Source organism: Pelmatolapia mariae, linkage group LG16_19 (assembly GCF_036321145.2).
Source record: "Pelmatolapia mariae isolate MD_Pm_ZW linkage group LG16_19, Pm_UMD_F_2, whole genome shotgun sequence".
Taxonomy (NCBI): domain Eukaryota; kingdom Metazoa; phylum Chordata; class Actinopteri; order Cichliformes; family Cichlidae; genus Pelmatolapia; species Pelmatolapia mariae.
Window position 1 is genome coordinate 33,757,676 of NC_086241.1, and position 25,620 is coordinate 33,783,295.

Sequence of the window (25,620 nt, forward strand, 5' to 3'; positions counted from 1 at the left end):
TCTGCTAGAGCTGCTCCTCCAGCTTCCTCCTGCGGCTGTCCTTTCCCCTCCTTATCTCTGTCCTTAGCTCCATCATAGGGGAAGTTATGTTGTTGCAGCTCCTCGCTGGAGAAAAAATCCTCAGCTGACTCACAGCCTCACATGCATCATGGGAAACCAGCAAGCACAGTAAAAAATCCAACCACAACGAAGAAGAAAGAAAAACCGGCACTTACCATATTTTTCAGACCATAAGGCACACCAGATTATAAGGCGCACTGTTGATGAACGGGTCTGTTTTCATACAAAAGGCGCAGCGGATTATAAGGCCCATTAAGCGAAGCAAAACAGTCAGATAAGTCAAACTTTACTTAACTCATTCTTCTTGCTTCCTCCACTTCCGTAACATTGATTCATTAATGTTGAATTCTCTGGCAGCTGCTCTATTCCCATGTTGTTGCAGTATATTAATGACTAACCTCGTATTATGGATGGATTATCTCAGTTGTTCTCCTGACTGAAGTTTGGTCCGTTTACAGCATCCGGCCATGTGATTGCATTTGTCCCTAACCATCAGGAACCCTCATGTTAACTTTTATCGAGTGGAAAAAGTTAGCATTCATCCTCCAGCTTCACTGTGTTTATGTTATGCTAACATAGCTGTGTTGCTGGCGATCACGTAGCACATCATTATATACCAGCTAGCCCAACTCCAATAACCCTAAAAAAGTCACTGCTGTTTAGTTTTCTGTCTTCATTCATGTTGGATGTGATAGCAGAGCTGTATGTTTTAATTTTTCAGAAATCTCTCAGTCAGGACATGCTATATCATGTTTAGGTGTAAACTAGCGAGCTAACTTCCTGCTAACTTCTAACTCTGTTAAATTTAATAAATTATGTGTAATGAACCGCTGGTCTGTACCATAAATTATCATTACGGGGGTTGTTGGAGCTTTGTGCGCAGTAGCCTTAATGACGGATGCGGTCAGAGGCACGCTCTGTAACCTGTATAGAGCATTCTGTCACGCACAGGAATAAGCTGTATAAAGTCCATTAAAGTTGCATTAATACTTTGATAAACTTCAGTGTTAAGTTTGTTTGTAATGTAAGGTATGTTACTGCGTTTGTATTGTGAGCTATTTGAAAACTTTCTCATTCTGTATTTACGTTACATACATCCATCTATTTTTTTTTAGCTTAGACTGTAAATCTCAGAATTACTTGTTGTAGAATTTACCTGATTTAATTTAAGCTCATTTGTTGTTATCGCTCATTGTTATGCTTCAAAGGGACTGTACAGGTATCAATTTCTTCTTATTTTATAGTTTTCAGGGTGCTCAACGATGCCCAGAGAGTGAGCCGTGTTTGGTGAGGGAAATGAATGGCTGCACCCATTAGAGACTCTTCTGTTGTTCTTGATGCCAAGGGCTGCTACAGTGAAAACTCAACACTGCCTTGCAGCCATCTACATTCATTGTATTCTTTCTTCGAACTGTGAGTAAAGGAGCGTATCGCATAATCCAGAGACTGGTGTATCAGTAAAGGACTCAAAATAAAGACATTATAAATACAATGTCATGCACATGTGCATCCTGTAAGCTGTGGGAGCAAATGATGTTCAACCTGGCAGTCTAAAGTTATACAAGAAAGGAAGACCTGTTCTGTATTTAACACAGTAGCATGTAACCTTGTGATGCTGAATATTCCATGTTTCTTGCATCAAAATGCCTATGACTAAATGTGGGGTTTATGCTATCAGTTGTACTTCTGTAAAAATCTAAATGGCAAATTGTCTGATTTGAGGGCATCATCAGTATTATTATGTGTTGAATTATTTGGGTTATGTTGCCAGTCTGTGAGGTTAAAGATGCAAATATCTAAGTTGAGTGTTAATAAGTTAAAACCACCACTCAACACATTTGAGTTCAGATATAGACACTTAAAAGGACAGGTGCAACAAGCCAAAAATAAAAATAATAATAATGTTGTCCTCCGTTGAAGAAAAAAACAACAGGCCAGGTCCAGCTCCAGAGAGCGAAGACTAACAGAGAAGGGGCAGGAGATGCATGAACAGGAAGCCAAGAAAAATGAAAGGTCATTTAGCAAGGCATATGAATCCTGGAAGGAGTTAGCAAGAAGAATTAGAACAAAACTAAAAGGTTCCTGCTCAAATGACGACCTTGTTAGAACACAAACGGACATTAAGGCTAAAGAAGCAGTAGTGCATCAACTGTATGAGCCTATCTGATGTAATCATACTTCTACTCCAGATGTTGTCAAGAGAATGGATGCGTGTGTTGCCCTAACAACAGAAATGTGTGATTTCATTAGTAAACGACTAGAGGATATAAATAAGACTTTTAATGATAGGCTCGAGAAGGATGATATTAAGTAAGGAGGAGTATGGATCTGTTTTTCGCCCAAACCCCCGCAGGTGGACAAAAGTGGTGTACTTGCAGGTGAGGAGCGCAAGGCGGTTGAAGGGTTCTTCTTTCGAAACTCAGAAGATGCATATCAAGGTGCCTGGGAGATTCTTCAGGAGAGGTATGGAAGTTCAATTGTTGTCCAAAAGGCTTTCAGGGACAAACTGATGAAATGGCCAAAAATAGCTGCCAATGACCGAGTAGCCCTCAGGGAGTTTTCAGATTTCCTTCAAAGTTGTGTCGAGAACATCCATCATGTTAAAGGGTTAGCAATTCTAAACGATTGTGAAGAAAATCATAAACTTCTCAAAAGAGTGCCCGAATGGCTGGTACGCTGATGGGGTGGCATTGTTGGGGATGAACTAGACAGATGTCAAGAGAATCCACTATTTGCTCATTTCACCAGGTTTCTACAAAGGGAAGCTAGATTGCTTCTCCCTTTCTACTAACCACTAAAGTAACAGATGAAAAGCTTCCTAAGAGAACCAAGGCACTCAGCACAAATGCTCAAGCTAAGCACTCTGCAGGTAAACCAGGGACCTTATTTTCAAAGCCAAGACCACCATGCTTCGTCTGCAACGATGAAACACATGGTGTCGCCAAGTGCCCAACCTTTGCCACAAGGCTTCCTGATGAAAAGAGAGCTTTAAGAAAGGGTCACACTAATAAAGAATGCAAAAGAAAGCACACATGCACTATATGTAGTGGAAGCCATCCAAGCTACTTGCACATAGAGAGAATTGAGGGAGCCAGTGAAATGTCAAACAGTGATTCACCACCTGCAGGAAGTGAGACAAAGGTCCTCAATGTCATGTCACATTGACAAGACTCCTCTGCTACATCTAGTATTGTCCCAGTTTTTGTGTCATTGGCAGAAGACCCCCACAGAGAGATTCTCACATATGCTCTGCTCGAGACACAGAGCGATTCAACTTTCATCTTAGGAGATCTGGTCTCTGCACTAAATGTGAAGAATCAGCCAGTGCAATTAAAGCTCAGTACAATGACAGCAGTAGACACAGTCATAGGTAGTAAAGTGGCTTGCGGATTGCAGGTTCGTGGGCTCAATAGTGAGTCGCATGTTCAGCTGAACCAGGTATACACAAGGGATTTTATCCCAGTTGATAATTCTCGCTTTCCTACAAAGGATACCACACTTTCAGTGGCCACACCTGAGGCAACTGGCAAACAAGCTGCAGCCACTTCAAGACTGTGAAGTGGGATTGTTGATTGGCTATGATTGCCCATCAGCACTGGCTCCCCTAGAAGTCATTGTAGGGTCAGAAAATCAGCCATTTGCTCAAAGAACCGTGCTTGGCTGGAGCATCATAGCATCAGCAAATCCATATCATCAGAGCTCAGAACATCAGAGCTTTGTGCATAGAGTGGCGGTAAAGGAAATGCCATTGCCTCCGGCCATTGATGTGTTAAAGGTCCTAGAAATGGATTTCAGCGAAAGAAACTATGAAGATAAATATGTTTCTCAAGATGATGTTCATTTTGTAAAACTCCTCGGCAGCACAGTCACAAAAAGGAAGGATGGACACTATGAGATGTCACTTCCCTTCAAGGGCAGCTCTCCACTCATCCTGCCAAACAACAAGCGACTGGCTAAAGCTCGTTTACAACACGGTCCAACAAGCAGTACCATGACCATTACACAGCATTCATGGAGGAAACCATCAGCAATGGTGTTGCAGAACAAGCCCCCCCTGCACATGAGGGAGAGACAACATGGTACATTCCACATCATGGGGTGTACCATCCTAGGAAACCAGACAAACATAGGGTGGTCTTCGACTGTTCAGCCAAGTTTCAGGGCATCTCTCTAAATGACAACTTATTGACTGGCCCTGATCTGATAAACTCTCTAGAGTTCTCTGCTGCTTTAGGAGAGAAGCAGTTGCCATCACCTGCGACACTGAAAAAATGTTCCATCAGTTCTATGTCTCACCCAACAAGCGTAACTACCTGAGATTCCTATGGTGGAAGGGTGGTCAGCTGCAAACAGAACCCCAAGAATATAGAATGGCGGTGCACCTTTTCGGTGCTGGTTCTTCTCCAGGGTGTGCCAATTTTGGCCTTAAATATCTTGCACAACACTGCAAGGCCGATTATCCTTCAGAGGCTGCTTTCATTGTCTGCTGTTTCCTCCCTCTACGACCCTCTTGGTCTTGTAGCTTTCTTTATCCTGAGTGGTAAATATATTCTTCAGGAGCTGTGTCGCATGGGCAGGTTGGGATGATCAACTTCCTGATAGCCTACATTCACGGTGGGAACAGTGGAAAGGGGATCTACACAGGCAAGGAAGGAACTAGCAATACCCAGATGCTACCATCCTCCAGACTTTGGCAACATAGTGAAGGTGGAATTGCATCACTTTTCAGATGCCAGTAACATAGGTTATGGTGCATGTTCGTACCTCAGATACAAGAATGATAAGGATGAAGTACACTGTAGCCTTGTGTTAGCCAAAGCAAGAGTTGTACCAACAAAGCTCGTGAGCATCCCAAGGCTGGAGCTTTCAGCTGCAGTAATCTCCGCAAGGCTAAGTGTCATGTTAAAAATCAGTGAAAAACCATTTCCACCCATGTCAATGAGCAAAATGACATCCTGAACCGTCTAAGCCGCTTTTCCAGCTGGACAACGCTCATTAGAGTAGTTGTAAGAATTAAGAGACTAGGTATGAAGTCAGATAGTGTCAGCAGCATTGTGACGGTGGAGGAAAGGAGGAAGGCTTGTGAGCTAGTAATCAGTCTGGAACTGTGAGGTAAGTGACGGAAGTGACGGACAAGGTAAGCGACTCGTGTTATAATAATAATAATAATAATAATGGATTGTATTTATATAGCTCTTTTCTAGGCACCCAAAGCGCTTTACAATTCCACTGTTCATTCACTCTCACATTCACACACTGGTGCAGGCAAACCACAGTTGTAGCCACAGCTGCCCTGTGGCAGACTGACAGAAGCGAGGCTGCCATATCGCGTGAGGCCGTAAGGGACATCATTCCAGGTGGTCCGGGCAATTCCAGGTTTTGATTGCATGATATTTTTTTTCCCCTCTTTCAGAAATATGGGAAATAATACATGCAGTATGAAGTGTGTAGAAACTGAGAAATGCAGGAAAGAGAAGTGTGTGTGTGTGTATTTATTCTATTCTACAGTGAAAAGCGTCATCAAAACCTACCTGAAGCTGCCGGAGGACATCGTAAAGAACATCGCCTTTGATAAAGTGCATCGCATCGGCCTCATGCGGGCAGCGACCGGGAGACCACGTCCTATTGTGGCCAAATTCGGCCACTTCAAGCAAAAGGAACAGGTGAAAAGTCGCGGCAGGGAATTAAAAGGAATGGACTTCAGCGTAAACGACCAGTTCCCAAAAGAGATCCTGGAATGACGCATGGTCCTCTTCCCCATCCGACACAGTTTCATCCAGAAGGGCTCCCGCGCTGTCATCGCTGTGGACCAGCTCTATGTGGATGGACAGCTTTACTGCAACCCCGGCATCACTCCGTGGCTGTATTAACTTCACACCAGATAAGAATCCGCTACACGAGGGCTGGGCGATATGGTATAATTTGAAGCACGTGCGGTAACGATATATTCTGTTCTTCTGTATAACGTATTTTCCACACTATAAGGCACACTTAAAATCCTTTAATTTTCTCAAAAATCGAGAGTGTGCCTTATGTATGAATTCTGGTTGTGCTGACTGACCTCGAACCGATTTTGGCGTGCAGACATCTGTTAAAAAATGTTTTAGTACAACTTTGGTAAGCCGCACTGCTTGATGGATTGTCAGAGCATTACGGCTGCCGTGGTGAGGAGCGTCGCGGAGTTATCTGGGTCCAAAACTCCGTCCCCTTCAGGTCCCAAAGTCAAACAAACACTGAGAGTTAAAAACGGTCTAAATGATTTCATCTTTAATAAAATGATCAGCGTTGCTGCTTTACCAGATGTAACAATTAAGTTTAACATCCAGGCATCCATGAAAACAGAAGTTATTAAATTTAACGGAGTTACAAGTTAACAGGAAGTTAGCTCGTTAGTTTACACCTAAACATGACATACCATGTTCTGACTGAGGGATTTTTGAAACTAATTAAAACGTACAGCTCTGCTACCACTTCCAACATAAATGAAGACAGAAAACTAAACACCAGTGGCGTTTGCAGGGTTACTGAAGTTGGACTACCTGGTATATAATGTTGTACTACGTGATTGCTAGCGACACAGCTATGTTAGCATAACATTAGCACAGTGAAGCTGGAGGATGAACACCAACTTTTTTTCCACTCGATAAAAGTTAACCTGAAGGATTCTGGTGGTTAGGGACAAATGCAATCGCATAGCAGGATGCTGTAAACAGGCCAAACTTCAGTCAGGAGAACAACTGAGATTATTCATCCACAATACAAGGTTAGTTATTAATATAATGCTACAACAACATGGGAATAGAACAGCTGCGAGAGAATTCAGCATTAATGAATCAATGTTACAGAAGTGGAGGAAGCGCAGTTTTTGGCTTTCCCCATATTTCAAAAGTGCTTCATCTCTTTGCTATGACTGTCGCCCGGCATAATTTGCAGATGATAATGTTTTTAGCTGCTGCGATGCTTTCAACCAAAACAGGCGCAGCTTGATGACATCATCAACATGCGCTATCGCGATAGAGCGATATAGTCAAAATCTCTATCGTTTCTATCGTATATCATTTCTATCGCCCACCCCTACGCTACACCCTTTTCCTCAGGGAGCGAGAAGTGTGGCGAGATACTCAGGATCTCGCCACACTTTTTTTTTCTCTCCTTCTCTCTATTTACGAACAAGTGATGTATTCTCTCCACCTGTCTAAGCAACACACACACAGCGTACACCCCTAGTTATACACAGACATCTATGGGTGCACTAAGCTTTGTTACATGGAACGTAAATGGAGCTGGCTCCAGAGAAAAGAGGTTAAAAATATTTAACCATCTCAAAAAACTACAGGCAGATGTTGTCCTTTTACAAGAGACCCACAGACCTCTTAGAGGTTTAAAAGAACTTAAAACACCTGAGTTTCCTAATGTGTTCTCAGCTTGTTATAATTCTAGACAAAGGGGAGTAGCAATTTTAATCCATAAAAATATTAATTTCACAGTACTCGATACGGTTATAGATCCAGAGGGCAGATTTTTAATCATTAAACTATCTATACTTGATAAAAAGCTATGTATTGTAAGTGTATATGGTCCAAATGTTGATGATCTCTCATTCTTTCACAGTTTTTTCAGTGCACTCTCTAAACCAGGGGTCGGCAACCCTGGGCACGCGTGCCACAGTTGGCACGCGAAGGGTTAACTGATGGCACGACCATAGCTGGACTGGCCATCGGACATATCAGGCATTTGCTCGGTGGCCCAATGATTTTTTTTTTTTGTAACGGTATAAACAATGAAAGATGGCGGATTGGCCAAATGCTGGTCGGTGTGTAAAAATAACTCAGTTGTTTGGTGGTGGCTATGGCGGAGCTTCCACAGATTCAGTAACATTAGCAAGTGGTGGAGGCCAGCAGGTGGATGAGAGAAAGGGGAGGCAAGAGGAGAGACCCGAGTAGGCAGCGGCCGGTCTGAGTGTCAGGTGAACTGAACTTCAGGTAAGAAGTTATGACCTGCAGTCTATCTGGGTCAGATATAAACCAGGTTTAGGTGGAGTTTATTTTCGTTGTGCTGACTTTTTACAGTCAGTTACAATAACTCGTAAATAATGCTAGCTAGCATGACGGAGTTTCTATACAGGTGGGTGGGTGCTATGATGTTACTCATGTTGAACTTTATTTTTTTCATAAGGTTAGTTAGTAGAGTTGCCAACTGTCCCGCAAAAATGAAATTGTCCCGCATTCAGAGAAAATATTACGGGTTTCGTATTGAGGTGAAAAGGAACACAGTTTGTGCCGTACTTCAGCTAGAATGAAAAAAGACACAAAGCTGGAGTTATTCTGTCGTTACGCTGCACAGCTGCCTCTTCTTCTCTCATTCTCTCCCCTCCCTCTCCTGTTGCTACTTCAATCATGAAACTGATCAATGATCAGCTGATCGGCTTTTCTCTCGTTTGTTTATCGCCCACTTTACGCCAGAAAGAGGAAACCAGCGGATGTCGCGCTAAACAACAGCAGCACGTTTAAGCTTGATGAGCTGTTGTTAGAATTTATTTAATATTAATTTCTAGTATCAGCTGATGTTTGCTGGAGCCACAGCTGTAAAAGCTGCTGGTCATGATATCAGTTTGGTTATCTGGTGAGAGGGAAACATGAAGATGAAACCAGAAGATGTCCTTACTGAATCATCAGAGCTGAACAGGTGATGGAGAAACAGGTTTACCTTTTAGGTGTCTCTCAAAAACAGTTATGAACTGTTTCTGAGAGACAGATAACACCAGGATCCTTTTCTAGCTGACAGCTGGTAACTGTGCAGGGGCGGCTCTAGCAAAGTTTTGCCAGGGGGCCAGGTAGGGCATTAACAGGAAAAGGGGGGCACAAAGAAATACTTTTCTTTCTTATTCTGATTTAAAATGTCTCGCTTTTAATAAATAATTATCTGAATATTACAACCAAAGTTTTTATCTGACGTAAAATGTATAGAAATCATACATATACCAACAAGACAGTGTACATCACTGTCACAACAGCGACTGTTTTCATTCAAAGGCTTTATGGCTTTAATATCTGGTGGGCCGGTCTCTAGTCAAAATGCCCGGGCCGATTTTTTTGTCCCAGTCCAGCCCTGGGGACGACACGCAGTGAATTAATCTGAGAAGGTGCATTAAAAAAATTAATGGCCGGGCCAGCGGTGCACATCACAAATCAGCTCGCATAGACACATTAGTTGTGCCGCTTCTTAATGACGGTATCTTAGGTAACAAACCCAACTACCAGATTCAACTTGTAATTGGCTAAAAATAACTTAGCCTACCGGTGAGAGGGACGTTGTTAGCTTTCCACATTTCGACACTTCAAATGCTTCATGAGCTGTCCGCTCAGCACATCATCAGCACCACAGAAATACATGGATACATCTGTAGACTTGAGATAATTCACAATGCGTTTTCGGGACTTTCAGGTGTATGGACCAATGTTTTCTCTTCTGATCAAACCAGAAATCTTTAATGAGCAGCTGGATTTGTCTCGCATTAACTGGCTGAGTTAATGCCAGTTAATGCGACATCGAAGCAGCTGGAATCCACAGCTGTGCGTGTTCATGGAGCTGCATTTTCACCTGCTGGACATCACTACCTGACAAGTTTAACTGTCTTCAGAACATTACAGAGGCCTTATTGACAGTATTTGGCTCTACATATCTGTGTGAGCAGATTTTCTCTCACATGAGTGTCCTCAGGTAGCCGTCTGAATGCTGGACACTCGGAGACCTGTGTCTCTGAGTGGGAGACCAGAGATCACATTAACATGTGTATCTCTGTATTAACAAACATGCTATATTGGCCCAGTTTGTTTTTCTTATCATTGTTGTGAGGAGACCATAAATAGCATTTGTATTTTCTGTTGTACAGTTCATTTGCTGTTATGGAGTTCTTGTTATGGATAAAAAGTGTCTTTTTTTTGTTTCAAAATAGCTGATAACTATTCGCTGATAGCTGCCAACATCTGTGAACAAATATAATTGTATAAAGTTGTTCTATATAGTGTGTAACTGTTAATATAGAGCGTTATTAAATTTATTGCTAATGCAATCATATGGCACATTGACTTCTGAGGAAATTTTAAATGGCACTTGTCATCAGAAAGGTTGCCTACCCCTGTTCTGAACACTTAGATGGCACACTTGTTGTTGGAGGCGACCTCAACCGTGGACTAAATGAAGAAATGGATAGGCTCAGTACAGCAGGAACTCAGCGTAATTGGCAGTCCACAAATATAATCAAACAGTATATGAGCGACTTTGGCCTTTGCGATGCATGGCGCTCCCTTCACCCCAACAGTAAGGAATATACTTTCTTCTCCTATGTTCATCAGCTGTCAGCGATCATGCTCCTGTATCTTTAACACTAATACACAAGAATAATACTACGCCAAGTAAAAACTGGAGATTTAATACATCACTGTTTAAAGATGAAGACTTTATTAAATATTTTAAAAAAGAATGGACTCTATATTTAGACTATAATGACACTCCCGGAACTTCAGCATCTGTTCTATGGGAAGCAGGGAATGCTGTGATGAGAGGTAAAATAATTTCTTTCTCATCACATAAAAAGAAAGAAGAAAACAAAAATATTCAGGAATTAGAAAAAAACCATCAAATCCCTAGAAGAAGCCTACGTGTCACACCAAGATCAGGAAACATTGAACAAAATACACAAAACAAAACTAGAACTAAATGAGATAATTGATAAAAAAACAAAATTCTTAGTACAAAGACTACGCTTACAAAAATATGAACATGGTAATAAATCCGGTCAATTTCGAGCAAACCAGCTAAAAATAAATAAAGAAAAAACAACTATATGTGCTGTTCAAGATTGATGTCAAACTCAATTGCACAGGGGGCCAAAACTCAAGGCACACTTTAGGTCACGGGCCAAACAAGATAAATATTTACTGAACACACTAAAACAATGTTTTTTAAACATAAATATGAATAAAAACAGACAGGAATATTATTCCAGAAAAAAATAAACTTTAACTTTAAATATTTTGCTCTTCATAAAAATATATCCTGTCAAAATTATGCAAGTTAGAAATATGAACATGCTGCCAAAAACCCCAGAAAAAAATAAATGAAAGCATACACAAGGTTCGAGCTGCATGTAGACGGAGCTGGGGCATTGCTTCAGGAATGGAACTAATAAACTGTGCGGGCCATTCAGTGTCGTACTTTCCCTTGAGTGTCCCATTACAGTGCAGCTCCATCTGAATTTGCACAGGTGCAGTTTCCACATAAATGGGTTGCGAAGCAGCTTGAAATCCTCTTTTTGTGCTTCAAAGTCACCAAAGCGCCGCGAACTCAGTGCGCTCAGTTTATCAGCAAAATGCGCATTTGGGAACACTTTTGCGGTGACTTGGTTCAACATTACTTGGCAACAGGGAAAGTGAGGCAGGTTGCACTGGTGCATTTGTGACAGCTTCACTTGAAATGCCTTCACCGCATCATACATGCCATGTCCATGAACTGACAGATTTCCTTGCTGAGCTCAAAAACCCGATTGAGAATTTTAGTTATAGTTACTAGTTACCCGATTTTCCCCAACTCAGCCAACGGACCTCTGTATGATGAGGAATGTCGGCAACTCTGAATCTATTTCCCACATAAAAGACTGAAATTGACGGTGATTTAAACTTTTAGCTCAGATAAAATGTACGGTCTGCGTTACGGTGATCATTACATGCTCCATTTTTAGGACTTTACCACACAGCCTTTCCTGGTGTATGATGCAGTGATATGCTGTTAACTCACCGGTACAGTTCTCCTCCTGCATCTTTACTCTCATCCTGCCGACTAGTCCACTTTTTTTCACCGCACAACACCGGCGCTCCATCTGTTGTAAATCCAACAAGTTTGTCCCAGGGCAGTTTCATGTTGGTTACACTTTGACATACGTTTTAAAAAATGTCTTTTCCTGTCGTTGTCCCGTGCATCGATTTAATGTCCAATATTTCCTCTCCACAGATGAAGATGGCCAGCTGTGCAATGTCCATCATGTCTGTACTTTCATCCACAGCAAGAGAGTATGCAATAAAGTTTTTGCTTCTTTCACACAACTGTGTTCTTAAATCAGTGGCCATCTCACAAACCCGATCAGCAATCATATTTCTGCTCAGGCTCACATTTGCCAAAATCTGCGTTTTGTCTGGACACAAGATGACGCACACCTTCATCATGCAGCTCTTCAGAGTGGTACCGGGCTGATTTGTCTATCTCCTCTGCTACTATAAAACTTGCTTTCACAACAGCTTCACTTTGTGATTTACCAGTGTCAGAAGAAAATTATGTTTTGATCAGTTACATGAAATGTATTCTTTATATCAGTGAAGCACATGTTTACGTGACTTTTGACATGTACCTTGTCTGTGATAAACAACTTGCAGCTTCCCCTTTTTGTTCTAGAACATACAGATTTAGAAAAGGGGAACCTCAGCTCTGAGAATAACTCTGTGACAGCAACACATACACACACACACAGACACAACTGTATAAATAAATCTCGCGGACGATGATAGAGCGCGTGTCCGTGAGTGTCTCCTATGCAGGCGCTCTGTGACCGTCCTTGCGAGTAAAAAGGCAACTGCAGTGTTTGTGTTTTTCTGACTCAGACGTCTCAGCTGAAGAACGGCAGGGTGATTTAAAGAAATCCCCTGTCAACCAGTTTACCAGCAATGTAAACTGCTGGTAAACTGTTTACCAGCAATGTCTGTAAACATATATTCAGTCACCCACTGGCGCTGAAAGGCTCTGTTTTCAGAATCAACTTTTCTCTCCACCATTGTGAGCGGCTAGCTTCGCAATAACAGAAGTTTGACTTGATTGACGCGGGAATGTTCCCAGTTAGCCTAGCGTTTGGCAAGGAGGCTGCAGCGCTGCATTATGGGATCTGTTGTTTGTTTGTGTGTTATTAGCACCTCATATCGCCGGGCCATGCATAACAGTAAAAAAAAATCTATATAAAATGATCTCCCGGGCTGGATATAAATGTACGCCGGGCCGGATGTGGCCTGCGGGCCTTGAGTTTGACACGTGCTATAAAACGTTGTATTCACCACAAATAAACCCATCTAAAAAGGAAATTGATCAGTTTTTGGACAACATAACTCTTCCAAAGTTATTAGACACTCAAGCAATGGCACTGGATTCGCCACTGACACCAGGTGAACTCCAGGAAGCCCTGATAAGTATGCCCAATAATAAGGCTCCAGGTCCAGACGGCTTCCCTGTCGAATTCTACAAAGAATTCTGAACGATTCTAGCACTAGTTTTTTACAGAACGTTGTTGGAAATCAAAGAAAAGGGCAGACTTCCACCAAATATGAATTCTGCAAACATTAATCTCCTGCTAAAACCAGGCAAAGACCCTGTATACCCCTCAAGCTATCGTCCAATATCCCTTATAGATGTAGAGAAATTTCTCTTTGCAACTTTACACAAATTTGGTTTTGGAACCTCTTTCATTAACTGGTTAAAAATATTATATAATTCCTCAACAGCTTGTGTCAAAACAAATGACCAAACATCCTCCAGCTTCTGTCTCCTGAGGGGCACCAGGCAGGGATGCCCACTCTCCCGTTCACTGTTTGCAATTTTTATTGAACCACTAGCAGCAGCAATTAGACAGAATTCAGTAATTAAGGGCATAAAATGCAAGAACGTGGAACATAAAATCAGCCTTTATGCGGATGATGTGTTACTTTTTCTCCAAAACTCACAAACCAATCCCTATGGGGTAATTGCAGTAATATCAAAGGGTTGGCATAATAAGCATATGCTTCAGCCAATACCTGTTGATTAGCCTTGTCTCGTGCTCTCTTGCTTTGTGGTAATCTTTATTCTGTATTCGCTGAGATATTTGAATGCTAATCAAAAAAATCAATCAATCAATATCAGATTACTCAATTAACTGGTCAAAATCTAGAGTCCTTCCGATTAATTGCTCCTTCCATAATTCCTCTTCTACTCCACTGCAATCGGGAAATATAAAATATTTAGGTATTAATGTTTCTCCCAAAATTACTTTCCAAAATATACAGAATGCTTTCTAAAACAGATGAATCAATATCACTTCCTATTGCAAAATAGGAAGTGGATTTATCAGTTAACTTAGACCAAAACTTCTGGTCTCAGATATGCTTAAAAACCTTTCATTTAATTAGAAATCCCAGTCTTCAATTAATTCAACACAAAATACTACATAGAGTACACTATACAGGTCATCGGATGTTCAAGATGGGCTTTACGTCTATCAACAACTCCTCACACTGCCAAACCAATACACCGGACAGTTATATCCAAGCTCTTTGGTTCTGTCCACCAGTTCAGAAGTTTTGGCGCGAGATATGTGAAGACTTATCGAAGTGTCTGAAATGTAACATTCCAACTTCCCCTTTAGTGTGTTTGTTGGGCAGCTTAGATAATGTCACTACAGAAAAGAATATAGCCCATATGGTTTTCACTGCCCTATGCATAGCCAAGAAAACAGTCCTCATGAACTGGAAAAATAAAAATAATCTTAATTCTAACCAATATAGAAATTATCTATTAGATTACATTAGTCTTGATACAGCCTCTGCCACCACATCAGATCAATTGCTCTGGGCTCCTTTGATCAGCTCCATCACCTAGTGAGGGTGGGGGGTCATAGTTTGGTTCCACCTTCGCTGTTGTGATTGGTGTGGGGGTAGAGACAGGCTTGGGGCGTCAGGGGATTCCCCAGGAGCGTCTTCCTTGGAGGGCTCAACCCAGGGTTGCGGTCATGGCCTCAACTCAGCCCTGGAGCAGGGTGCCGCCTGTGCATCGAGCCACCTGGGGGGCTCTTCAACGGGTGGGGGAGGCTGTTACACCTTGCAGGAGGTCTCCTCTCTCCAGGAACTCACTCTGCAGGAGGGGGAGATATAGGAGAGGTGGAGGAAGAACTCAGCCTGGGTGTCTATTGTGTAGTCTGGAAGATGAGTGGATGATGGGATGGGTGTAGTTTTCTCTTTCGTGGGGTCAGGTGGGCTGTCCCAGGCTCTGTGGGGCCGGGAGGCGCTGCTGAACTGGGCCCCGGTCCGGATGGGCCTGGGACCCCTTGCCCTGGTGTGTTGCAGAGTATGGGGGTGCCTACTGGGGTCAGCGGGGGAGCTGGCCCCAGGGAGGGACCACTTGCTCCTCCTTTCCTTCCCTCCCCATCTCCAGCTGCCTCCCTCTTCCCGCTCCACCACAATCACCCACACATGCAGGGCCTTGGGGTAAAGGTGTGTCACCAGCAGTGTTGGGCAAGTTACATTGAAAAAGTAATTAGTTATAGTTACTAGTTACTTCTTCAAAAAGGTAACTGAGTTAGTAACTGAGTTACAATATTCTAAAAGTAATTAATTACTTGAAAAGTAACTATTGCGTTACTTTAAAAAAATGTCTAACCCTCTGGGGTCCAGGGTATCATTGGCCATTTTTAACCACTTTTGATGTTTCCTCTACATTTCACCTTTAAAAACTATTTACTTTGCCTTGTTTGGTATCATCCTTTTCAGCACAACCTCGCGTGTCTGAATTTACAGTCATGTTTTCATTTTGACATACTGTATTAACACAATTGATCTAAAATCAGACAAAAAACATAAAATCAGAGTAGAAAAAGTTATAGTTTTACTGTAACAACCACAAACATGTTTAATGAATCATATTTCATAACTTTAAATGCAAATATAAATTGTCAATTTTAAAATCATATGCACAAGTTTTGCAAACAACAAATTTATTTGTATCCATTTACCTTTTACCCTTTTTTAAAAATAACCATTTCAAACTATTTACAGAACAATCAGCTGTTCTGCATTCAATAAGATGTCACACAAATTATTTGTGCCACTCCAAAACAATAATTTCTGTCCACTATAAAGGAGAACATCACAGCCTGATACCTGCAGGTCTGACAGCAGCAGGTGTATCACTCCTGTTTCTACCTGGAGACAGCAGTCACCTTATTGTTCAACACAAAACTATCCACAACACCATACACTAACTACACAAGACAACACATTAACTACACACTCCAAACACGCTAAACGTCACAAATCTCTCACATCTCAAAACTCGCTCTCTCTCTTTTTCTGCTCTCTCTCTCTCTCTCTCACTCTCGTCGTCACTCCTAAAACTTCCCCTGTTTTGTTTTGTTTCTTTGCTCATAAGCAGAGAGTGCTAGCTAGCGCTGTCCTTAGACAGTAAACGTGACGAAACTATTGAGGAAAAAACGCCGCGTATATATTGTTTATCATGACTCTGGTTTTACGTGGCCTATCAACACAATTTAAAAACTGGTATATATCACCTTGTTGCTTTATCATTTTAAAGTGGTCATGTGATTGGCTTACCACGACTACTTTATTCTTCCTCAGTCAAACAGCAGCACTCATGCGATTGTTTTGCCCCCTTAGCTCCAGGTGTTGTGCTAGACAGTGATCGTGATTACCGTCCACGGGAGCGCGCGCAGCTGCTTAAAGCTGTAGCGTCCAGATTACTTACGTAGTCAGCTACTTCCGTGCAACTGATATAACATGCAGTAAGCTGAACACAGCTTCAACCGTCTGTTTGTTGAAAAATAGTAACGGACTGCATTTTCTTGTTAGTAACTGTAACGGCGTTGTAACGATAGGAATAGTAATTAGTTAGATTACTCGTTACTGAAAAAAGTAACCCCGTTAGTAACGCCGTTACTTGTAACGCCGTTACTTGTAACGCCGTTATTCCCATCACTGGCTAAATGCCACTACTGCTCAGTGTTCAGGAAGACTAGACGATGCCACTACTAATAAGATGGCAGCAATCCAAGATGGCGGCCAACCAAACAGGTTTGAGAACCGGTTTGACCGGTTTCGTGCGTGTGCGCATGCGCGTACAGGTCCTGGGATTATGTGAGTTCATGTGTGGAGACACACAGCTGGTCAGGGGGTCATATGAGTTCATGTGTTTTTAACTTGATTCAATCAAACCATAGGGTTTTTAATTAAACTATTTTTTTGTCACTTTGGTGTGTCTCAACATTCATTTATGCAGACATATGTGTCCTTAAGAGCAATTCTTTGTTTTTGTGTGCAGGGGTGGAAGCCGTTTTTGTTCACAGTGTGCATTAACAAAGCCTGAATGCTTTTTATTTACATCTAGTCAAAAGTGTTGGTAATAGTGTTTTAATCACACTAAATTTGTGATTCTGACAATATCTCAGCTCGCAGCGATGCAAGTATTTTATTTTATAAACCACTCAAATGGGAATTTCTTCTGTACAGGTAAATTCAGCCTGTTCACAAGCGTTTCATTTAATAAAACCACTAGTTTTAATTTAACTAGTTTTACGCATCTACTGGGGCTTCTTTCACTGTTTGATGCGATCATTTTATTTAAAAATCGGGATTTCAGAATGTTGATCCAAGAGGGAGACAGAGCCAGCTAATTTTTAACACAGTAAATGGTCATAAATAATATTCAGTCCCTTTAGAAAATAAATGCTATAAGTTGGCAGTATCGCTCTTTCAAACTAATTGTGTTTTAACCACACTAATTTTATGATTCTGACAATGTCTCAGCAGCACACAGCGATGCAACCATTTTATTTTAAAAACGGCACAAGTGGGAATTTCTTCTGAATGGGTAATGTCAGTTCAATGCCTGTTCACAAGCGTTTCATTTAATAAAACCACTAGTTTTAATTTAACTAGTTTTTACCTGGGGTTTCTTTCAAAGGTTGATGCGATCATTTTATTTAAAAATCGGGATTTCGGAATGTTGAACTAAGAGGGAGACAGAGCCAGCTAATTTTTCAACACAGTAAATGGTCACAAATAACATTCAGTCCTTTAGAAAATAAATAGGCCTGCTTCTAAAACACGCTGCACATGATGTCACCTTTTCCCCCAAAGCAACCAGTATCGCTCTTTTCAAACTAATCCTGTTTTAATCACACTCATTTTGTGATTCTGATGTCACAGCATGCAGCGATGCATGCCTTTTATTTTAAAAACGGATCAAACGGGCATTTCTTCCGTAAGGGGTTTCATGGTTTCAGAGTAGTTTTTAACACAACAGATGGTCGCAAATAACATTCAGCCCTTTAGAAAATAAACGCTGCAGTGATACTTCTAAACAGCCGGTTAATTGTTTGAAATTGTTCAGGATTGCAAAAGCCCACTGTGGGTATCATTTAATTGTTGTGATTCCTTAGGAAAAGGTAAAAGCCGACAGGTGTACCACCCGAGCCGGGACCCCGCCTATTGTCTGAAGTATCGGTTCATTTGTAATTCCTTAGGAAAAGGTAAAAGTCCCGCAGATGTACCAGTCATGCAAGTTCTCGCCTATTTTCTGAAGTAGCCAGCAACAGCGGACCCTTAGGCCTATCTTGGCCAGTTACACGGGAGCTCCCCAACTGCGTGCCCCACCCTCATTGTTTTAAACTTGTACAGCAAGGTGATGCCCTACAGGTGTATCGCCCCCAGACTTATCGGTCCCCCATCTACTGTTTTGGAAGCACCCGGTCCTATATGAAGAGTTCCTCAGAGCCTGAGACCCTCGCCATTTCGCGTCAGAACCAGCGCCGGTGCAGACCATTTTCTACCCACACAGAGCGTTTCTGACCAGCCGGCGTTGCTTATGCATAAGAGAAAAGCGACAATACAACGCGGTTCTCTGCTCCAAGACATCCGCGGTCCTTTCACACGGTAAGGATGTGTGTTATAGCCAGCGCTTCATAAATGTCTGTCTGGCAGCGCAGATTATTCAAACTGTTTTTAAAACGTGACTCATTTGTTGTCCAAAAACATTTCCTCTAAATTTGCAAAGTTACTGATTTAAAAATATATATTTTCGAATTTTTAGTTGGATGTCAAACATACGATAGACTCTTGAGCATATTTGTATAGCAAAATTCACAGTGGTATAACCATAAAAGATGCCCAACTGTGCACCAATGCACTCTAATGCAAGCCTTTAAACTGTATGCTGATAAGTGCATGAAGTATACCTCAATAGCTGAAAAGAGTCTGCATCCATAATTTGTGGATCTATTGATTTGTTTTTAATGTGGCACTTTTTTCACGAACTGCAGATGATGAAATCCTCTTTATTTGAGAAAGTGTCCCTAAGCTATTGTGGCTCATACTTACTGAGTTCCCTAGCTATGTCAGTAAACTTTTTGAACAAGGCGCGGGTATCATAGATTTAAAGACACATCTTAATTGAAGCAAAGGCAAAAGTTGGAATGAATTTTATGTGGCTGTTCATATTAAAGCCATCAAAGAGTGAAAATCCAAAAAGCTGCTGCAATCCTTTGTATTAATGATCTCTCTTTCTCCCTCTCTCTCTGTGTTGTTGTTCGTGTGTGTGTGTGTGTGTTTGTGTCTGTGTGTGTGCGTGTGTGTGCGTGTGTGTGCGTGCGTGCTGGCAGAACGAAGGTCAAGATAGGAGCTTTTTTTTTTTCTGAATGCATCTCCAATCAGCTTCTTTTTTTTTGTAACAAGAAGTGTAGCTCATACATTGCAATAAATGCATTCTGCTACATCTGCTAACGAGAGAACATGTTTTTTCATCATAAAGACTGTGATATTGTTAAGGTGTCACCTCAGTAATGCTGCTGAGGGAAACAAGTATTGACTCATTTCTTTTTAAATACATGACTTAAAAAACTAAAATCTAATTTCAGGGGTTTATTTTAAGTTTACAGAATATAACAGCTGGAAAGACGATGAGTTTTACTTCTCACTGTCCGTGTTATGTTTTAGTATCCATTGTCATGTATGCTACTTTGCTCTGTGGACTGTAAAATGTTTCATTGTATTCATGAAATAAACCAGACTTTCAATGTCTGAATCTTTTACCGTTTTTCTGCTTTTGTTCACCCCAAGTTGACAAAACCCGCAGACATCCTGAGTTAACTCACTAAAATGTGGAGCAATCTCAGTATATTTAGCTGCTTTTACCCTAAACACAATCAGCTGACTGAGAGAAATGTCTGTAGTCCTCACTTTGGTCATTATGAATGTTGAAGGAGATTTGTTCCATAGACACCTTATTTCCTACACTTAATCCAACACTACTATGTTATATTTAAACCCAGATTCCTTTTATAGATTGCAGTGAAATTTGTTAAACCATCGCTTAATGGGACAGATGTACAAGTTGCTCTTTACTAGCACTTTGTAGATAAGTTTGTTGCTGGACAATAAAGCTAGCAGTCTCACACACTCTTTAGATTTTTGAAGTTTTGTGTGTAATGGTTTAGTCTCGCACACCTTACCCTTTTCTTCCCAGTATCACAACAGTATGACTCTCAAAGTGCGGCTCAGTAAACAAACAAGGACTCTGAAGTCAGAACAGAAAGATACAGTTGGAAGATTAATGATTGCGGTTTTTTTGTTTGTTTGTTTGTTTGTTTTTTTATGATGCGTAGTAAACTACCCCCTCTTCTTCTTCTCTGTGTTGATGTTGTTCTTGTGTGTGCGTGAATGCCTTAGAAGTCAAAGTATACATTAGCCATACTTACAAAAAACATTTTTTAATTTCATTTAGAAGTGAGATTCTAAGTTGTAAGAAGAAATCTTATGCTCAGCCAGGAGTATGTTTCCCCACTTTTACAATGCTAAGATGTCAAATCCGTGATCCAACAGATGGTTTGGCGCATGCAGGCAAGAAGGGCAAGCCATCCCTTACTCACACAACCTCACACACTATAGATTTTGAAAGTTCTTTTGTACAACGGTTTAGCCACAGTTATAACTTCTACTTTTGATAAACATCACTCCCTCGGCATATTTCACAACAAATAAGGTGTCTTTACTGGGATATTTATTGTCAAACTATGCGATTTTCCAAATGTGTGTGGAGTAAAATGTTGTGACCAAGAATCATTCAGGATTAACAACACAAACTGTTTTGATAGCAGAAACAGTCTGGCTTATAGTTCCCATACTTTACCACTAGTTTTACAAACACATTCTTCTTCATGTCTGTTTACATGGTTTTTATGAAACTGGTTTTCAATAGTACAACCAACGTCTAACTTTTCTTTGCTCCCCAGTATAAATGCAAGAATTTTGCAAGCTTTATTGAAACTGTCACAATTTAACACTCAACGCCATAAACAGAGTTGATCCATGTCTCTGTGGACACTGTTTCATACATCAACAGCTCTGAAAATCACTTTTAAAGTAATGTAGAACATGATCTCTCTCACTCTCAGCGTCTCTAATAACCCCGCAAACTGACAATCACCTCTAAACAAGGGGGCTTAGTTTATAGGTTTTCTTTTTTTTTTTGTTTGTTTGTTTGTTTTTGTTTTTTATCAGGCGCAACACCATGTAACGCATGGCTGTTAGACTCTTTTACCAGACCATGTTGCTAGCCCAACCACCAGGCTCAGGGTTTCTGAGCTCTAACCATGGCTGCCAAATGTGGCTCTGACCCTCTTGGGCCTTTTCACCACCGGACTAAGTTTGTAGTCTCACCTACCAATATTATTTTATTATAGCACAATATTCAGCTTGGTTAACTTACTACTTTGACTTTCTTACTTTGAGCACATTTCTGAGCCCATACATTATCAAACTTTTACTCGAGTATTTCTGACACTAGCAGCTATACTTCTGCTTAAGTAAAAAATGCCCGTACTATCGGTATATAAAGCTGTCTGTAATTCTTGAACAATTCATGCAAAAATTATACATTAAACCTGCACCACAGCTAACTCTTCTTAACAACCAATAACAGGTGTATTTCTTAGATCTACTGATACAGCCAAAACACTCTGCTTGTATAATGCCATATTCTCTCCCAGCGTACCCTTGTCTCACAACAGGGTGATTCCCAAAGTACGACTCAATAAACAGAGACTCTAAAACCAGAACAGAAAGATAAAGTTGGAAGATCAAAGATTAAGGTTTGTGTTTTTATAGCATAAAGTAAACTGTCCCCTTGTCTTCTAGGCTTTGGCGTGCGTACCTTAGAAGTCAGATTATACATTAGTCATACTTCCAAAAACATTTTGAATTCCATTTATAACTGAGATGTCAAGCTGTTATCAGACATCTTATGCTCACCAGGAGCAAGTATCCCCAACTTCAAAACCTTAAAGTGTCAAATTCACAAACCCAACATGGGCTCATTCAACACAGGGGCCAGAAGTGCATGTCACCCTTTACTGACACACTGTAAATAAGTTCAATACTGGGCAACGCGGCTAACAGCCTTGGAAACGCTTTACATGAAATAAAACTTTTTAGAAAACCCTTTACAAGAATAAATGTGATGATGTGTTTTACCTGAATCAAATGTATTTGTTTGTTTACTTGAAATAAAACTTATTTTGGAAACCCTGTACATGAAGTAAAAAGTATCGTGTTGTAAGTTCTGGCTTTAATATTTCCAGCTGATAAGGAGACGTATTGCATTTCAAACACTTCATATCCTACCCGCCCTTTAAGATCATCCCACTTCCAGATCAAGCCCCACCTTCTGTTATTTTAAAACAATACCGCCGTCTCATTCCTCCAAAACCTTTTTTATCTCAAAACAGCGAGAAGGATGGACTGTGCACCCCTGCGTCACACTGAGGAGGAGGACAGTTCCTCAGACGAGGGCTCTTTAGTACCTGACACGCCCGGTTACTATCGCCCCTTGGAGAAGCAGCAGCAGCAAGCCATCGAGCTTGACGGTCGGGCTTCTTCTTTATTCATCGATACCATGAAAACAGCTGTGTATCACCTAGTCAACCTAGTAATCAACAAGTACCTCACTGACGAATGCAGTGGCTGTAAGTTCGATCACCCCAGCCAGAGACAGCATGAGTGTCTGCAAGTGTTGGAGGATGACTTTTACGCTGAAAATTATTATAGCATCCGAAAAAGACTCCTCACCCCTCGTTTCATTCCTTCCATTCAACGTCTGCTGATTGCCCGCAACATCAAAATGGACGATGTCAAAGTCCGCACGGTGGCGGAGACTCTCTTGCACGAACTAAAATCGGTAAAGAAAGTCTTTGACGCCATCGCCGAGGCATACGACAATCTGGTGGGGTTGGACGTGGTGAAAATCGGACAGCTACGGTTGGTCACAGAGTGTTACAAAGGAGGCTGTTAATGTTTTCTCTGAAACACTGATTCTTTCCAAAAAACCCAAAAAACGTATTGAACGGTATCTTTCAAACAGCTACCCTGCTTATTTTTTTCAAACAAGCATCCAGATTTTTCTTTTTAAAATGTGTAACCTGCATTTTACCACATTTTTAAAAGCATGTATCCTTTTTTAAACATAAATTTAAAACATGTATCCTGATATATGGCCACCCTTCCAAGGCCCTGAGAAATTACCCAAATCACTATGGGATAAGGATGGGGACTTACCCTCTGTACCCACGTAAATGGTGATGAATTGTGAAGCTACAGTTCTTTTCTGTAAAAAAGCATTTTTATTTTGTATATAAATAAAATGTTGATGTTATGCGACGGGATTGTGTGCTTCAATTTTACATATAATGTGCCAAATCACTACAATGGATGGCTCAAGACGATGCCGTCCAGAGTAAGGATCTTGTTAGACAGTGTTTCCAAGATTTTCAAGTCCCATTACAATAACCTCAGTTTTATCTGAACTTAGTAGCAGAAAATTAAAGCTCATTATCTATCTAAAACATCCCAACTGTTTAACCAATAAAAGTGGGTATCATCTGCATAGCTGTGAAAATGTATGCTATGCCTTCTAAAGCATGTATAATGTAAACAGAACTGGTCTTTGCACAGAAGTCCTTGGAGCTTCATAATTAACCTCAGTGTGTGTGAAGAGGACTCTCCATTTAATGATAGCTGTAATAAAATGTTATGGTCAGCGGTATTAAATGCTGCAATTTGGTCTAGCAGGAAAGATTTCAACATTTCAATATGATCGTAGGCTGAAAACTGATTAGATTAATTTCTGATTACCTTTTCTGTGATTCTTCAAGTTTGCAACACCGAACATATTAAAGGATGATTTAAGGCTGTTTGGGGGCTTAAGGTTCACAGGAACAGTTTAATTAGACAGCCGTTTACTATTATTCTTTATGTCTTGCTTTCAACACTGACATGTTCAATATGATAACTATATCAGATGAGAAAATAAATCCCTGTGTAGTTAAAAAAAAAAAAAAAACTTTAATCAAACTGAAATGTTGCTGAACTCTGATGGACGTGTCTTTTAATCTTGTCAACAAGACTGCGGTACCAAATCAACTTGATGAAGATCTCCTTTGAAAAATACATACTCACGAGACTAAGTAAAAGCAGAGCCCTCACAGCTGGTAGTACAAAACACAGTGACAACTTGTGTATTAGATACCCTCACTTCAAAAGCATATATCTCTATATATATGGAATCTCCAAGAATATCATCTTAAAATGGCATTCAGCGGGTTGTTACAGTAAAATACATTATTTTTTTAAAAAAAAGAAGTAAAAATTTCATCTGAAAATGTTGAATTTTAGTAAAAACAATGCTTTGTAGCTTGATACTGTCGTTACAGACAAAGTGGATGTTTAAAAGTCTTTTGTATGAAGTGTTTGAAATGCAATACGTCTCCTTATCAGCTGGAAATATTAAAGCCAGAACTTACAACACGATACTTTTTACTTCATGTACAGGGTTTCCAAATAAGTTTTATTTCAAGTAAACAAACAAATACATTTGATTCAGGTAAAACACATCATCACATTTATTCTTGTAAAGGGTTTTCTAAAAAGTTTTATTTCATGTAAAGCGTTTCCAAGGCTGTTAGCCGCGTTGCCCTGTATTGAACTTATTTACAGTGTGTCAGTAAAGGGTGACATGCACTTCTGGCCCCTGTGTTGAATGAGCCCATGTTGGGTTTGTGAATTTGACACTTTAAGGTTTTGAAGTTGGGGATACTTGCTCCTGGTGAGCATAAGATGTCTGATAACAGCTTGACATCTCAGTTATAAATGGAATTCAAAATGTTTTTGGAAGTATGACTAATGTATAATCTGACTTCTAAGGTACGCACGCCAAAGCCTAGAAGACAAGGGGACAGTTTACTTTATGCTATAAAAACACAAACCTTAATCTTTGATCTTCCAACTTTATCTTTCTGTTCTGGTTTTAGAGTCTCTGTTTATTGAGTCGTACTTTGGGAATCACCCTGTTGTGAGACAAGGGTACGCTGGGAGAGAATATGGCATTATACAAGCAGAGTGTTTTGGCTGTATCAGTAGATCTAAGAAATACACCTGTTATTGGTTGTTAAGAAGAGTTAGCTGTGGTGCAGATTTAATGTATAATTTTTGCATGAATTGTTCAAGAATTACAGACAGCTTTATATACCGATAGTACGGGCATTTTTTACTTAAGCAGAAGTATAGCTGCTAGTGTCAGAAATACTCAAGTAAAAGTTTGATAATGTATGGGCTCAGAAATGTGCTCAAAGTAAGAAAGTCAAAGTAGTAACCAAGCTGAATATTGTGCTATAATAAAATAATATTGGTAGGTGAGACTACTAACTTA

At 40.6% G+C, this 25,620-nt stretch overlaps 1 pseudogene; it reads right to left on the reverse strand.

Annotated features, from left to right (window-relative positions):
• The window catches only part of LOC134644554 (integrin beta-2-like), a 79,643-nt pseudogene that overhangs the window by 44,084 nt on the left and 9,939 nt on the right, over positions 1–25,620 (reverse strand).